The sequence below is a fragment of the Acomys russatus genome, chromosome 17 (genome assembly GCF_903995435.1).
Source record: "Acomys russatus chromosome 17, mAcoRus1.1, whole genome shotgun sequence".
In the NCBI taxonomy this organism is placed as follows: domain Eukaryota; kingdom Metazoa; phylum Chordata; class Mammalia; order Rodentia; family Muridae; genus Acomys; species Acomys russatus.
In genome coordinates, this window is record NC_067153.1 from 10,851,227 (window position 1) to 10,865,624 (window position 14,398).

Below are 14,398 nucleotides of genomic sequence, written 5' to 3' on the forward strand. Positions count from 1 at the left end.
CCCCGACAATGGAGAGGAACCTGTGACTGTCCAGGCAGTCAGCTCTCTCTGTCCTGTCTATATGTATGGAAGTTGCTTGCCTGCACTTCCTTCACATTAGATAGTATTTCCTTCTTGGATCTTTGATGGGGTTGAAGACTAGATAGCCACAGTGTTACTATAAGCTTTAGTTTAAGAATTAAAAACACATTTATAAATTGATAATTGTAATTTCTAATGAAGAGACTTTTAAAAACTTTAGACAATAGGAAAGGCCTCACTTTGAGAGCATAGTGGAATATTTTCTCCAAGATTATGAAATACAAAAGGACTTGGTTATGTACCTGATGATTCTGTATATATGTTTGTTTATGCATATAGTTCTTACTTTTGCCTATTTTATTTATTTATTTTTTGATAGAAAAGAGGGGATTGTGGAAGTAATGTGACCTTGCCTTAGACCAGGCCCAAGGTGAAAGTAGTCTTGGGTGGCTTGACCCCATTGACACCCCACTGATACCTCCCTGAGATAAACATTTGTGACAGAGTGAAAGGAGCCATATGGGATTAAAGACAAGAACAGAGACTGCAGCCAGACTATGTATTGCAAAATGGGGTGGAGAGGAGGTGAGCAAGCAGAGCACAAGAGAGAGGGCTATAATTTCAGGCCAGGAGCGGTGCTGCTTTCTTCTGTCGGGTAGATAATGTGTGAGATTCCCAAGAATTATGCCAAGGGATTCACCCTGCAGAACTGATACCCAGAAGGTTTCATTTTTATTCTCCTTTATCTCTTTTCCCTCCTGTTTAGAATAGTCGAGTTGTAAAGAAGATACCCTTGTTTAATAAATTCATAATAAAGTTTAATTGTTAAAGAACCAGAGCCAACAGTTCTTTGTGATTGTGAGACTTCCTATGACCTCCCTAGCTCTGAGTAATACCATGGAATCATTATTAGGCACTATAGCTGGTCAGATTCTCAGTTATTCTAGTCTGACTATACTGGCCTGATCTACGTCCCACCACTCTCATTCTGGCACCTGCTTCTTACTCGGTGTCTGGCTGGTGACTCCTCTCATCCTCAGCTCAGACTCTCTCTCTTCCCCAGATTCTGCCTTAACTCTCCCGCATAGCTATTAGCCAGTCAGCTCTTTATTTTACCAATCAGAAGGTGAAGGAGAATAATAATTACAAAATACTAAAACAGGAGATGCTTCATAAAAACGACAGTGCCAAAGGCTGGCCTGTACTCAACTCTCTGGATACAGAAATCAGCATTTGAATACACAATGTGCAAAAAACATCATTGCAGCAATCCTTGAATCTAATTTCTTGTTTCTTGTTTCCTCTTTGAGCACAACTACAACTACTAACAAACTGCAACCTATCCCCATGAATGACCAACAACAACCAAACCCCCTCTTGGGGCCCTAACATTTATATACCCTCTGAAAAGTTCCCAGAATTTCAAATAACACACAAAGGCAGAAACTGTTTGCAACTGACCAATCCATGCCTCTGCTAAATCAGAAGCAAATCCTGGCTGCTGCGGACAGTCTGAAGCAGCCCCATATTCCCATACCTGGGGTTAAAAAAAAAAAAAATTATTCTTAAAATACTTCTGTGTTTTTAAGGAAACTAAAATTCCAGACTTCTCACCATGCTGCTCTTTTTCAGAATCATGAAAATCAGGGTAGAGAGCCAAAAGAAGCTCCAGAGACTCCATGGATGGCGGGATGTGTTTGAAAGTTAGAACTCTTACAAGCACTTTATGATTTTTTTGTTGTTGTTTCTTGTTGGTTTGTTGTTGTTGAGTATTTTTGACACATCATTTTCCACTTTCTCTTTCTCCCTCCACTCCTGCTATGTACCCTTCCCTCTTGCTCGCTCTCAAAATCATGCTCTCTGGCCTCTTTTTCTTTGTTTGTTGTTACATAGATAATAGATGACAGATAGATAGATAGATAGATAGATAGATAGATAGATAGATAGATAGATAATTCCTATAATCACAGACACAGCCTGGTCAGTCCATATGTTACTTGTATGAATATGACTTCATGGCTGACCACTGGTATTGACCACTAGGCTCTTCCCTAGTGAAGACTATTTCTCCTGTTCTCAGCATTCCTTAGTTGCTTATAGTTCTCTGTCTTAGGTTGGGAGTTCCATGAGATTTCTCCACTCCATGTTAGCATGTCTATTGATATCACCCTTGTGTACGTCTTTTTTATAGGCAGCCATGTTGGTGAGACTTCATGAATGTCACTTCCTGGACATTTCCAGGAGATGCAACACATACATCCTCTTGCTCTGACTTTTACAATATTTCCAAGCCCTCTTCCATGAATCTTTATATCCATAGGTAAGTGTTGCTTTTTCCTCTCAACAAGGAAACTCTTCTTTGCAACAAATAGAGACTGTTACAGAAAGCCACAAGCAATCAAAACACAGCGAGCAAGTGATCAATGTAGTAATCAGCCCCAACTGTCCATCTATTAGCACTTGTTTCATACTTACATGCTATAAAAGGATACACATGTATTAAATGGCATGCTGGCTTTACTTGCCAATATGACACAACTGAGAATCATCTGAGTAAAGTCTTAATAGGAAACTCTATAAACCAGGTTGGCTTATGGGCATATATCTGTAGAGGATTATCTTGGTTGTTAATCATCCTACTGTGGGTTACACCATCCCTAAGCTGGGCCTTGAAGTGCAGCCCAATTCTCTCCCCTTCTCAGAGACCGGCTGTAAGCTGCTTTCTTGGCATATCAGGAGACAATTGGGCAGCAGTGTTTATACAACACTGAGACAGGAGATCCCCAGAACAAGGATTGTAACCAGATATTGGTGGGTACAGAAACCAGCATTTGAGTTATATAATAACCTTATGCCAGCAAAGAGAGGAAAGGAAAAGGAGACAAGAGGAGGGGAAAAGAGAAGAGGGGCAAGAGAGGAGGAGAGTGGAAAAGAAGAAGTGAGGAGGAATCTTAAGTTTAAAATGCAAGTAACATTTGTTCATAAGTGAGAATTTGTTATTAATCACTATGTCCAGCCATACTTTTAATAATAGATTGTAAGTGATAGTGTCTTTATATTTTCTAGGGAAACAAAATAAATTCAATCTTTGGATCAAAAAGTGTAAATCAATAGCCTTAATAATTTTGTCCAGATTTTCAAGCCAATATTGTTAGTGTACTATTTATCAAAGACTTGAGGTTTAATTTGTGGCATTGTCTCACTTTTTAATGAAATGTCACAAATAATAAAAAAAAATACTTGTTAGAAATATATGTACATGCATGTAAAATGTTATATATAAACATATAATTTATGTATTACAGAGTAGTTTTACTTAATTAGTTATATAAGTCTATATATATTGATGCACATATGCACCTACTTTCTATTTCTTTAACTATTTGGTTATTTTAAAGAATTTCCTTTAAAGTTATTTGGAGAAACATTTGAAAAAATAATTGCTTCCTGAGCCATGCTTTGGGAAGAAAAAAATATTTTAATTTTTAAAGTTTTTCTTCAGAAATTTCATGTGTATATACAATGTATCTTGGAAATATCTACCCCTTACTCTCCATAGGACTACACATCACATCTCGTTTCCAACTTCATGCCCTCCTGTTTGCTTTGTGTGAACTTTTATATTTTTGAGAATGCCAAACATAAGCACTATAGTCTCATAATTTCCATGCCTCTCTCTCGCCCCCTACCAACTCTCCCTGTGACCTCCACGCCGCCAACTCCTTTTTACATTCATGACCATTGTCTCTCCTAGTGTTGCTAAAATATACTCAACAACACTAACCTGGAGATTAGAATTCAAATTGCAGGCTCCAGTGAATATATGATGCTTTCATAACACTGCGAAATCAAAGAACAAAACCAACCACAAAATCATAAAGAAAACCTGCCAACACCCACCCACTGCAAACCAATCAAACAGAAGGCAAGCCATTGTATCTTAAGTTGGAGACCATTTGTACACAATTCCCAGCAAACCAAGAACTGAGTTATCCAAGTGGATTAAAGACCTCAACATAAAACCAGAGACACTAAGCCACTTAGAAGAAAAAGTGGGAAAGAGCCTGGAATATATTGGCACAGGAGACAACTTCCTGAACAGAACACCAACGGCCCAGGCCTTAATGTCAACCATTAATAAATGGGACCTCATGAGGCTGAGAAGCTTCTGTAAGGCAGGAGACACTGTCAAGAGAACAAAGCGACAGCCTACAGACTGGGAAAAAATCTTCACCAACCCTACATCTGACAAAGGTCTAATATACAAAATATATAAAGAACTCAAGAAATTAAACACCACCAAACCGAATAACCCAATTGAGAAATGGGGCTTGGAACTAAACAGAGAATTCTCAACAGAGGAGTATCAAATGGCTGAGAAACACTTAAAGAAATGCTCAACCTCCTTAGTCATCAGGGAAATGCAAATCAAAACAACTCTGAGATTCCATCTTACACCCATCAGAATGGCTAAGATAAAAAATTCAAGCGACACCACATGCTGGCGAGGATGTGGGGAGAGAGGAACACTCCTTCATTGCTGGTGGGAATGCAAACTAGTACAGCCACTTTGGAAATCTATCTGGTGCTATCTCAGAAAAATGGGAATAGGGCTTCCTCAAGACCCAGCTATTCCACTCCTTGGAATATACCCAGAAGATGCTCCAGCACACAACAAGAAAATTTGCTCAACCATGTTCATAGCAGCCTTATTCATAATAGCCAGAACATGGAAACAGCCTAAGTGTCCCTCAGTAGAAGAGTGGATAAAGAAACTGTGGTACATATACACTATGGAATACTACTCAGCTATTAAAAACAAGGAATTCCCGAAATTTGTGGATAAATGGATTGAGCTAGAAATGATCATAATGAGTGAGTTAACCCAGAAGCAGAAAGAATCAAATGGTATATACTCACTTATATCTGCATACTAGCCCAAGGGGCATGTCCCACGAAAGCCTTCACTTACCAGGAAACTGGGACAGAGGGGAAGGCATCCTATTGGGACTCTAAATGAGAGAAGCATGGGAGAACAGCAAAATAAAAGGATCCAGAGGGTCCTAGAAATCTACAAGTAGAACAATATGATAGGCAGATTTGGGCCCAGGGGTCCCGCTCAAACTAAGGCACCAGCCAAGGACAATACAGGAGGTAAACTTTAAACCCCTTCCCAGATCTAGCCAATGGTCAGAATATTCTCCACAGTTGAGTGGAGAGTGTGATACGACTTTCTCACGTACTCTGGTGCCTCACATTTGACCATGTCCCCTGGAGGGGGAGACCTGGTGGCACTCAGAGGAAGGACAGCAAGTAGCCAAGAAGAGACTTGATACCCTATGAGAATATATAGGGGGATGTAATCCCCCTCAGGAACAGTCATAGGGGAGGGGAATAATGGGAAAATGGGGGGGGGAGGAATGGGAGGATACAAGGGATGGGATAAACATTGAGATGTAACAAGAATAAATTAATAAAAAAAATTTAAAAAAAAAAAAAAGAACTGAGTTATTTGAAAGAGAAATTGGAAAATGAGCTCAGGATTGAGAAGAATGAATTTTTTCTGCAGCCAAATAGCCTATTACCTTACCTTGCCTCATAATTCATAAATTATAGCTTTTTCTTTCCCTGAGAGGCCTTCTTTAGACCTACATTCACTATGCTCTAGTCTCTTCCATTCTGTCTTGATTTTACTTATATCTTGCTTATCTCCCTCCCACTTCTAATTCTATAGGTCTCCTATATCCAACTTCTTCCTTTAGAGCATATTGTTTCCTAAGATTATGATTATGATGTACATCTTTAATATTCAAATCAGAATATAAATAAATCTAAGGAGTAGGGTGCCAGGGATGGGGAAAGGAACAATGCCTGTCACAGCTATGGAATGATAAAGACTAAAGAAATTTCAAAAGTGGCTTTAACTAAGATTACGCAGGCACAGCATGAAGGTCTTGGTGTCCATTAAAAGGGCTCAGACATTAATAAATAGGTTCCACTAGAACTGACTTTAGTCCGTAAAAACCTAAAAGAGTCTTTCTAAGTGTATTTAACTGGCTAAGTAGGCTTGAATTGTCTTTTCATGAATAAGTGTACATCTTCATGAATGGGTAACTAACTTTCTTAGACTTGTTTTATATACTAATGCAGAGTGGCTGCATATTCTAGATACTAATATATACAAATATTACCATCTCTTTGTGTTTTAATACTGGACATAGCACTGTAACACTTTGTAAACATAGCATACCCCAGGAGAAATCTTGATCTGAGATTTTTATCCTGAAATTTTCTCCCATTTCAATTAATGGTGTCATGGTTCAATCGTCGCTGGGTGACTAGGGACCAGCAACAACCCCTTCTTATATTCTTCAGCTCATCCCTAATGCAACAGCAAGTCCTGTCAGTTCTCACTTCATGAATTTCTTAAATCTATTTTACAATTCCTCCATTGCTTCTCAAATTAGAACAAGGCATCATCCCTTCTAAAAAAACAACAACAACAATAACCCAAGTTAAGGGCAGGACCACAGAGGGAGAGGTCTTTAGGTCAATAGGAACCCAATGCTCTTGAAAAGAACAATCAATAAGTATGATGTATACAGGCCAGCCAGACTTCAAAACATATCAAATATGCTCCTAAATTACATTACCAGGCACAATAGAAATGTCAGGGTGAATGGCAAAGGGCTCAGTTATTTTTTAATAAGATCTCTTATAGCAGGCCCTACTCCTTAAAAACTTGGAAGGGACTTCTTTGATAGAACTTGCTAGGTTCTGGTGCCTCCTCATTGATCACTTTGTTCCCTTCTTGCTTCTTTGGACCCCACATGTGTAGGCTTCACCTTTTCTGAACCTACTTTATCTGGGGTTCTTTAATGCTTATACCTCCCTTCCAACCCACCTACCCTAGATAGGAGACAAAAGAGGTTAATGGGAACAGGAAACGGAGACCTTGTTGAATTCAATTCCTGGGAATGATTTCCCTGACATAGTCAGCAGGATTTCAGCAGACCAGCAATTCCACCAAAGTTGCTTCTGGAACATAGAACAGCAGCCAGAACCCAGATCAGCCTCCAAAGCCTGAATCCTCAAAGCCTTCGCTGGAGCAGTTCTCTCAAAGTGGAGGGATGAATAGCCAAACAATACTCAAGACCCAAAAATCATATATTCTCTTAGAGTGTGTACTGGAATGTGGTTCAGCTGGCAAAAGCCAAGCCCCACCACAAGGTGGTTCAACCTGTTCTCTCACAAGTCTGTTTCTCATCCCATACTTGGGATCAAAACAAAAACATGTTTACATCCAATACCTGTCCCACACTTGGGATCAAATCAAAAACATGTTTACATCCACTTCACAGATGTAGTCAAATGGATCTCCTAAAGTTTAAATCAGATCAGATCTATGAGCATATACAGGGAGAGGAGATGCCCCTCAGTCACAGTCATGGGGGAAGGGAGTAAGAGGGAAGCAGGAGGGAGGGAGATATAGGAGGATACAAGGTATGGAATAACAATTGAGATGTAATATGAATAAATTAATAAAATATTTTAAATAAATAAATCAGATCAGATAATTCCCTTGCCAAAATCTTTCCAGTATCTTCCCAATAATAATGTACAGTCCTTGTTATGTCACACAATAAGTCCTCTGCCACTTGCCCTTTGACCTTCTATCTCAACACCCACATCAGACTTAGATCTCTCCAGTCACAGTGACTTTCTTTAATTAGGCTCATCAGTATATCAGGACCTTTATGCTCCATTCAGGTCTATACTCAAATGTCCCCTTTAGAAATTAATCTATAACCATGTGTCTCATCAAAATTAGTTCTCCTCTTGTCCCCATCAATAATATCTAGCCTTTTAACTTGCTTTGTGTTTTTCACAGGATTTAATTTCACTTAGAATCATTTGTTTATGTGTTCAACTGTCTTCTCATTTCCCTCAAGAGATTATAAACTAACAGCCTCATTCACCACTGTACCTCCAATAACTAGAAAAATGCATTATATACAAACTATTCAAAATTTAATGTTGAATGGGAGAAATGAAGGTTTTTTTATTTTATATATCCCACTGGTAAAAAAAAAAAAAAAGCATCACTTACTTAATGTTACAACATTTTACCTTTACTTTTACCTTAGCCTCTGGGGTTCTTTTTATTATCCAAATGAGTTGATGGCAGATACGAAAGAATGACATTCCAGTGAGATTCTTGGTGCCAGAAAAACTGGGTGAAGATCTGTCCAGAAACTCTTCATTTCTCTAGACCAGTGTTACCAGCTACAAGATTTCAAATCATTACACACAAATAAGAGTTGAAACATCCCCAAAGCCATATTAAAGGTGAAAGCTAGCTCTCTTACATTTTGACAATGTATCTATTTTTATATTTAGTTCTTTCGGTCAGTGAAGTAGTGAGGAATTGCCTGTTGCAACACGAAACAAGATTTTGTAAGATTAAAGCCTTAGCCGTGTCAATACCCTCTGACCAAAGGCCCAAGTTGGCAGGGCACTATTCTGAATTGGAAGCTATCCACAGGTAGAAGTAGTTTTATAAAGTTGTCTTAGTAAATTATATCTATTATTTGGAATGTATGAAACAAGGATAAATATGGGATGGACAGCAAACACCGAGTATTTGGTCATTTTGTTCAGACACGCTTACGCTTTTTAAGTGTTCAGACATGATAACAGAGTAGCCTTGTTTTGTCATGAACGTCCTGAGGAGAGAGTGGCTTTTCTAACATATTCGTGTTCCTCATCACCTCAGAGCTCACGTACTTGAGCCCAAGTCATTCTTCAACCACAGTGATGACAAAATGAATGTCTGCGTGCCAAACCTGACACAAAACAGGTTTTATCTGTGTCTCCACGTATCTTTCCAAGATTAAATTAGTTGTTAGCCTCTAAAGTTGGGGATTTTTATGTAAGATAAATGCACGCTGGCTTGTCTGGAAAAACACATACCCTTCGCAACGCTGACTCTGATTGCCTGCCTGGCAACACTTTGGGGCTGAGGAAGAACCTGGCACGTGGCTTGTTCCCCTCTGGCATATGGGCTTGGCAGGTGTCTCAGGTTCACTTCCTGCCCTTCAGTGCTTACTCTGCCACCATTCACAGTCGTTTCAATAACTTCTGGGAATCCATCCAGGCCTGCGTGTCCAAATTTCATAACTTTCCTTCAAAATGATCCTTGCTCTTACTTTATTTCAATTTCGTAGTTCTTTATTGCCGCAGTAGTTTCAACCAATAAAGACATCAATGTCCGCCTTCTCTGACAATAGCTAATAACCTCTAGTCATCATTTTTGTCTCCTACTGGGACTTTCACTTACTTCATATAGACCTCATATTCTTTTAATCAGCTCATTTCTCCCCCACCCCCTTTCCAACACTCCCTTTTTATCATCACTGCTGCCAACCACATTAGCTTGTATGGACCATCTAACTTGTCTTTGAGATTAACTATCTACCTTGGGTTTTCATGCCGGAATAAATGAATGTTGCCAGATAAACCATATAACTAGAGGAATATATATATTTACAAAAACCTATATGAGCATTATTAGAGCAGTCATTTTTCCTATTTTACTCTGAGTCATCCTTATCTCCTCCTTCATACACCTGTCTCAGCTGTATCACCTCAAATCCTTTAGAAGGCAGTTATAGGATGAAAGAAAGTTTACTGTTTGGGAAAGCAAGCATTACTGTTTAAGCTAGGGACACCCGGTGTAGTGATACATAGTGAGAACTTAATAAACATTGTTCAGGGTAACTATTTTTTCTACCACAAAATCCACAAACCTGCTTGTACACATATCCATTCTATTTTATCTTCTCTCCTAGTCAGTAAAAGCAGGGCCCGTTCACATCTGTGTATTCTACGATTTTAGTCTTCTACCTTATCTTTAAATACTTGATAACAGTTTAATTGAATTTGAAAAGCAATCTAGGTTATCACAAGATACTGATACATTTGTCCAAGAGTACTCATGAATAACCCTCACATAGAATATTTCATTATGATGATTATCATCACAGATAACAATTATTGAGTGCCCTCCTTTGCTAAGCACCCATTGTACCCAAGGGCCCATTGTGTAGCAACCCATTTAATTGTCTCAACAGCTTGAGATAGGCACTATGTTTCTACCTCTACTTAGCTGAAATATAGCAAGTGTAGCTACCCACATTCTCACGGCCTAAAGATAGTAGAACAATACTGTTAATCGCTACACTCTTCTGCCTCTTTTAGAAAGTAAAAATGAAAAGGAGAGAGCATTGATACAAACAGCCATATCAATGTGTAGGATAGTACAAAGATAGAAAAAACAAAGTAAGGGGGAAAAAGAAGAAAAACATTTTAATGCTTTTGTCTCAAAATTTCTGGCATGCCTTCATCTTTATTCCTTTCCTGGTCTAAAATACTAGTATTCTTCACCCAGGCTACTATACTAGCATTCCCACTGCCCTCTGTTGTTCACATAAATTAGGAAATCAGATGATTTAGCAATTTTTCTGGCTCTTTACCCCAAGGACCCATAGCAGTCCTTTGAGCTGTGTTGATACTCAGTATATACACACTGAATGAATAAGTAAAATAAACATTGTGTGGAGAATGTGTCACAATGGTCAGCAACTAACTAGAAGATGACTTTCTAAAATAAGGTAGAATACTTATTAATATACTTTACAATCTCAATGATGTCACAAAGATGGACATTACTTGAGAGTAAAGGCCTGGAAGACAGTCTTCCAAGCAAATGGACACAAGAAGCAAGCTGGAGTAGCCATTATAATATCTAATAAAATAGACTTTCAATGAAATTTAATCAAAAGAGATGAGGAAGGAAACTTCAAACTCATCAACAGAAAACTGTCATGATGACATCACAATTCTGAACACCTATGTCCCAAATACAAGGGCACCGACATTTGTAAAAGAAACATTAATAAAGCTTAAACCACAAATTGATCCCCACATATTACTAGTGGGAGACTTAAACATCCCCTCCCACCAAATGATAGGGCAAAGAAACAGAAGTTAAACAGATAAATAATGACACTAACAGATGTCCTGAATCACATGGACCTAACAGAGATCTACAGAACTTTTTACCCAAACACAAAGATTATACCTTCTTCTCAGCACCTCATGGAATCTTCTCCAAAACTGACCATGTAGTAGATCTCAAAGCAAGCCTCAACAGATACAAGAAGATTGAAATAATACCTTATATCCTATCAGACCACCATGGAACAAAGCTGAACCTTAACAACAACAGAAATAACAAAAAACCTACACACACTTGGAAACTGAATGACTCTCTACTCAATGATAACTGAGTCAGAGAAGAAATAAACAAATTAGGGATTTCCTAAAATTCAATGAAAATGAAGGTACAACATACCCAAATTTATGGGATACAATGAAAGCGGTGATAAGAGGAAAGTTCATAGCACTAAGTACCTTCATAAATAGATTGGAAACATCTCATACAAACAACTTAAGAATACATCTGGAATCCCTAGAAAAAAAGCAGACACACAAAAGAGGAGTAGTTAGCTGGAAATAATCAGTCAGGAATGAAATCAATAAATTAGCAACAAAGAGAACAATTCAAAGAATCAATGAAACCAAGAGCTGGTACTTTGAGAAAATCAACAAGATAGACAAACCCTTAGCCAAACTCACTAAAAGGCAGAGTGACACTACCCAAATCAACAAGATCAGAAGTTAAAAAGGAGACATAATGACAGATACCAAGGAAATCCAAATATTTATTAGGTCTTACTTCAAAAGCCTATATGCCACAAAGTGTGAAACTCTAAATGAAATGGACACTTTTCTGGATAGATTCCACTTACCATAATTGAAGCAAGATAAATTAAAATAGTCCTATATATTCTAAGGAAATAGAAGCAGTCATCAAAAGTCACCCCCCCCAAAAAAAATGGGCAGATGGTTTCAGCACAGAATTCTATCAGATCTTTAAAGAAGAGTTAATACCAAGTCTCCAAACTATTCCATAAAATTGAAATGGAAAACACATTACCAAACTCATTCTATGAGGCCACAGACACCTTGATACCTAAACCACACAAAGACCCAACAAAGAGAATTTCAGACCAATTTGTCTTATGAAAATGGATGCAAAAATATTCAATAAAATACTCGCAAACCAAGTCCAAGAACACATCAAAGATATATTCACCATGATCAAGTAGGCTTCATCTCTTGTATGCATGGATGGTTCAACATGTAGAAATCCATTGTAATCCACAATATAAACAAACTGAAAAATAAAAAACATACACGATCATCTCCTTAGATGCAAAAAAAAATTTTTGACAAAATCTAACACCCATTCATGTTTAAAGTCTTGGAGAGATCAGGGATACAAGGCACATACCTAAACATTAAAAAAAAAAAAAAAAAAAAAAAAAAAAAAGCTATATAAAGCAAGCCTATAGCCAACATCAAATTACATGGCAAGAATCTCAAATAAATTCCACTAAAATCAGGGACTAGACAAGGCTGCCCACTCTCTCCATATCACTTCAATGTAGTACTTGAAGTTCTAACTTCAGCAACAAAAGGCGCTCCACATTCAGAATGGGGAAGTCAAAGTATCGCTATTTGCAGATGATATGATAGAGTACACAAATGGCTCTCAAAAGTCCACCAGAAAATTCCCACAGCTGATAAACACCTTCAGCAAAGTGGCCAGATACAAGATTAATTTTTAAAAAAATAGTAGCCCTCCTATATATAAATGACAAATGGGCTGAGGAAGGAATTAGGGAAACTACACAATTCAAAATAGCCACAAATAATATAAAGTATCTTGGTGGTACTCTAACCAAGAAAGTGAAAAACTTGTATGAAAAACACTTCAAGTCTCTAAAGAAAGAAATTGAAGAAGATATGAGAAGATGGAAAGATATTCCATGCTCATGGATCAGAGGCTCAACCTAGTCAAAATGGCCATCTTAAACAAAAGCAATCCACAGATTCAATCCATTCCCTATCAAAATACATACAACAATTCTTTACAGACCTTGAAAGATCAATTCTCAAGTTATATGAAATAACAAAAAACCCAGATTAGCTAAAATGATCCTGTAAAATAAAAGAACTTCTGGAGGAATCTCCATCCCTGATCTCAAGCTGTACTGTAGAGTAATAATAATAAAAACTGCATGGCACTGGCATAGAAATAGTCTGGTTGATCAATGTAATCGAATTGAAGACCGAGAAATAAACCCCCACACAAATGGACATTTGACTTTTGACAAAGAAATCAAATCCATACAATGATAAAATGATAACATCTTCAATAAGTGGTGCTGGTCTAACTGGATGTCCACATGTAAAGAAATGCAAATAGATCCCTATTAATCACCCTGCACAAAACTAAGGTCCAAGTAGACTAAAGACATCAACATAGAACCAGGCACACTAAATCTGTTAGAAGAAAAAGTGGGGAAGAGCCTTGAACTCATTAGTGTAGGAAACAACTTCCTGAACAGAATACCAATTGCTCAGGCTCTGAGATCATCAAGTAATAAATGGAACTTCATGAAATGAAAAGCTTCTGTAAGGCAAAGAACACTGTCAACAGAACAAAATGGCATCCCACAGACTGGGATTAGATCTTCACCAATCCTACATCTGACAAAGGGCTAATATCTAAAATATATAAAGAACTCAAGAAATTAAACATCAAACCAAATAATCCAATTAAAAATAGGGTACAGAGCTAAACAGAGAAATCTCATTAGAAGAATCTCAAATGAGAAACACTTAAAGAAATGTCCAATGTCTTTAGTCATCCTTGAAATGCAAATCAAAATGACTCTGAGATTCCATCTTATCCTTCCTGAATGGATAAGATTAAAAATTCAAGTGACAGCACATGCTGGCAAGGATGTGAAGGGATACTTACTTCCATTGCTGGTGGGAGTGCAAACTTGTACAACTACTTTGGAAATCAATCTGGAGCTTTTTTCAAATATTAGGAATAGTTCTACCACAAGTCCCAGCCATATTCCTCCTGGGCATATACCCTAAAGATGCTCCACCATACAACAAGGACATTTTGTCAACCACATTTATAGCAGTTTTATTCACAATAGCCAGAATCTGGAAACAACATAGATGTCCCTCAACTGAAGAATGGATAAAGAAACTGGTACATTTACACAATGGAATACTACTCAACTATTAAAAACAAGATATCTTGAAATTGCAGGCAAATGAATGGAACTAGAAAATATCCTGAGTGAGGTCACCCAGACCCAGAAAGACACAAATGGGATATATTCACTTATACGTGAATATTAGCTCAACATAGATGTTCTCTGAGAGA